Genomic DNA, 3,858 nt, shown 5'->3' with positions numbered 1-3,858 from the left:
ATTGTAGGCCGTATCTTGGGTAATGATGAGTTTCAGTACAGAGAGGAAATTAAGAACCTGGTGGCGTGGTGTGAAGACAATAACCTATCCCTCAATGTCAGCAAGACGAAGGAATTGGTTGTTGACTTCAGAAGGAGTAGCGGACCTCATGACCCCATTTACATCGCTGGTGCGCAAGTGGAACAGGTCAGAAGCTTTAAGTTCCTCAGGTTCAATATCACAAATGACCTGACTTCGTCCAACCAAGCAGATTCTACTGCCAAGAAGGCCCACCAGCGCCTTTAGTTCCTGAGAAAGCTAAAGAAATTTGGCCTGTCCCTTAAAACCCTCACTAATTTTTATAGGTGCACCATGGAAAGCATTCTTCTAGGGTGCATCACAACCTGGTATGGAAGTTGTCCTGTCCAAGACCGGAAGAAGCTGCAGAAGATCGTGAACACAGCCCAGCACATCACACAAACCAATCTTCCGTCCTTGGACTCACTTTACACCGCAGGCTGTCGGAGCAGTGCTGCCAGGATAATCAAGGACACGTCCCACCCAGCCAGCACACTTTTCGTCCTTCTTCCCTCCGGGAGAAGGCTCGGGAGCTTGAAGACTTGTACAGCCAGATTTGGGAACAGCTTCTTTCCAACTGTGATAAGACTGCTGAACGGATCCTGACCCGGATCTGGGCCGTACCCTCCAAATATCCAGACCTGCCTCTCAGTTTTTTTGCATTACCTTACTTTCCCTTTTCTGTTTTCTATTTATGATTTATAATTTGAATTTTTAATATTTACTATTGATTTGTTCTCCAGGGAGCACGAAGCGCAGAATCAAATATCGCTGTGATGATTGTACGCTCTAGTATCAATTGTTTGGCGACAATAAAGAATAAAGTATAATGCTCACTAATGCACCCATGAAAGATTATAGGGAGCTTGCTAAAATGGCTGATAGTCCACGCTCGGCTCGGCAGTGGTTCATCATTCCACCTCCCTTCTCTACCTCAATAAGCTTGATCAGCAAGGCCCCCAACATAAGGACACCCATGACTATGAAACAGATGATGCTGGGCCTTTTTACCACGCTCAGTTTGGTATAAATGCTAGGAAGTGCCGATTGCCTTGCAGCTTCGACAGTGCCAGCACATCAGGACATCAGAGGTCAGTGAACACTGTGGGTCCCAGCTGCCAGGGTTGTCTACTGTTCATTACGGACATCCTTTCAGTGCAACGGCAGCCTCCAGTGACTAATGGGGCACGATGGGTGACTCTCTGCTTCAATAGCTGACGGTACACATAGGACTTCATTCTGGCTAAAGTGGCTAGACCTCTGCTCAGTGCATATTTCCTGTGTACTCAACACCTGAGAGTCGATCTTAAGAACTGCTGGCTTGTGGATGTCAAGGATTTTGGGTCATTCCCCTGCTCCCTAGTAAGTTCCCTGTCTATCCCATGCACCACAGCATGTGAGTTTACTCAGCTGCTGAGTGAATTCCCAAACTTCACCAAGCCCACATTCTTCACCTAGGGTTAAGCACCATGTTTCCTCAAATGGCCCACCAGTCCATGCCTACATGCATAGATTGGACCGAGAAAAGCTGGCAACTGTGAAGGCTGAGTTTGCGAGCATGGAAAGATTTGGCATTGTACACCAATCAGATAGCCCCTAAGCTTCGCCCCTCTATATGGTTTATAAGTCCAATGATGCTTGCCGCCCATGTGGCAATTACCAATACTTTAATGAGGTCACCACTCCCATTTGTTATCCCGTCCCACACATCCAAGGCTTTTTGGCACGCTTAGCCAGAAAGTTAATCTTTTCCAAAGTCGACTTACTTAAGGGCTACCTTTAGGTACCTGTGTGCTTGGAGGACATTCCCAAAATGACTGTGATAACCCCATTTGGCCTCTCTGAGTTTCTGTCAATGCCATTTAAGCTGAAAAATGCAGCACATACTTTCCAATGGCTGATGGACTCTGTAGTAAAATAGAGACTTTCTTTGTGTTTCCCTAGATGATGTACTTGTCACCAGTACATCTAAATCGAATATGTATCTCATCTCTGCATACTTTTTGAGTGCTTAATCTGACACAGGTTGATTATTAATCTTGCTAAGTGCCAGTTTGGGTTGTTAACCATTGACTTTCTCAGCCATTGTATCTCCACAGAAGATGCAAAACCCCTCCCATCAAAAGAAGCCGCTATTATAGATTTCCTACCTCTCCGCGCTACCAAAATACCGCAGGAGTTTTTAGATATGGTAGATTTCTATCACCGCCTCATTCCACGAGCTTCTGAACTTAAGTTCCTCCTGTATAGTGTGCTTAAAGGCAATACCCCTAATCATGAGGCTCCGGAGGGTTCCTGTACTATGGAAAACGTCCTGCCTAGTCCTTGTGCTGAAGTCGCCAGGCCCCAGCGGCCTCAGTGACTACAGACCAGTGGCATTGACCTCCCACATCATGAAGACCCTGGAGAGACTTGTTCTGGAGCTGCTCCAGCCTATGGCCAGGCCACACTTAGATCCCCTCTGGTTCGCCTACCAGCCCCGACTAGGAGTTGAGGATGCCATCGTCTACCTGCTGAACCGTGTCTACGCCCACCTGGACAAACCAGCGAGCACTGTGAGGGTCATGTTTTTTGACTTCTCCAGTGCGTTCAACACCATCCGCCCTGCTCTGCTGGGGGAGAAGCTGACAGCGATGCAGGTGGATGCTTCCCTGGTGTCATGGATTCTTGATGACCTGACTGGCAGGCCACAGTACGTGTGCTTGCAACACTGTGTGTCCGACAGAGTGATCAGCAGCACTGGGGCTCCACAAGGGACTGTCTTGTCTCCCTTTCTCTTCACCATTTACACCTCGGACTTCAACTACTGCACAGAGTCTTGTCATATTCAGAAGTTTTCTGATGACCCTGCCATAGTTGGATGCCTCAGCAAGGGAGATGAGGCTGAGTACAGGGCTACTGTAGGAAACTTTGTCACATGGTGTGAGCAGAATTATCTGCAGCTTAATGTGAAAAAGACTAAGGAGCTGGTGGTAGACCTGAGGAGAGCTAAGGTACCGGTGACCCCTGTTTCCATCCAGGGGGTCAGTGTGGACATGGTGGAGGATTACAGATACCTGGGGGTACGAATTGACAATAAACTGGACTGGTCAAAGAACACTGAGGCTGTCTACAAGAAGGGTCAGAGCCGTCTCTATTTCCTGAGGAGACTGAGGTCCTTTAACATCTGCCAGACGATGCTGAGGATGTTCTACGAGTCTGTGGTGGCCAGTGCGATCATGTTTGCTGTTGTGTGCTGGGCCAGCAGGCTGAGGGTAGCAGACACCAACAGAATCAACTAACTCATTCGTAAGGCCAGTGATGTTGTGGGGATGGAACTGGACTCTCTGATGGTGGTGTCTGAAAAGAGGATGCTGTCCAAGTTGCATGCCATCTTGGACAATGTCTCCCATCCACTACATAGTGTACTGGGTGGGCACAGGAGTACATTCAGCCAGAGACTCATTCCACCGAGATGCAACACAGAGCGTCATAGGAAGTTATTCCTGCCTGTGGCCATCAAACTTTACAACTCCTCCCTTGGAGGGTCAGACACCCTGAGCCAATAGGCTGGTCCTGGATTTATTTCATAATTTACTGGCATAATTTACATATTACTATTTAACTATTTATGGTTTTATTACTATTTATTATTTATGGTGCAACTGTAACAAAAACCAATTTCCCCTGGGATCAATAAAGTATGATTATGACTATGTGCTTGACTGGTTAGCGGACACAACCAGGACATTTGACGTGGTCTTTCCAACATGACCTTACTGGCACACCTGCTTCCCAGCACACCTACAGCTATTACTACTG

This window comes from Mobula birostris, chromosome 24 (assembly GCF_030028105.1).
Source record: "Mobula birostris isolate sMobBir1 chromosome 24, sMobBir1.hap1, whole genome shotgun sequence".
Classification (NCBI taxonomy): Eukaryota; Metazoa; Chordata; class Chondrichthyes; order Myliobatiformes; family Myliobatidae; genus Mobula; species Mobula birostris.
This window is presented reverse-complemented; position numbering follows the sequence as displayed.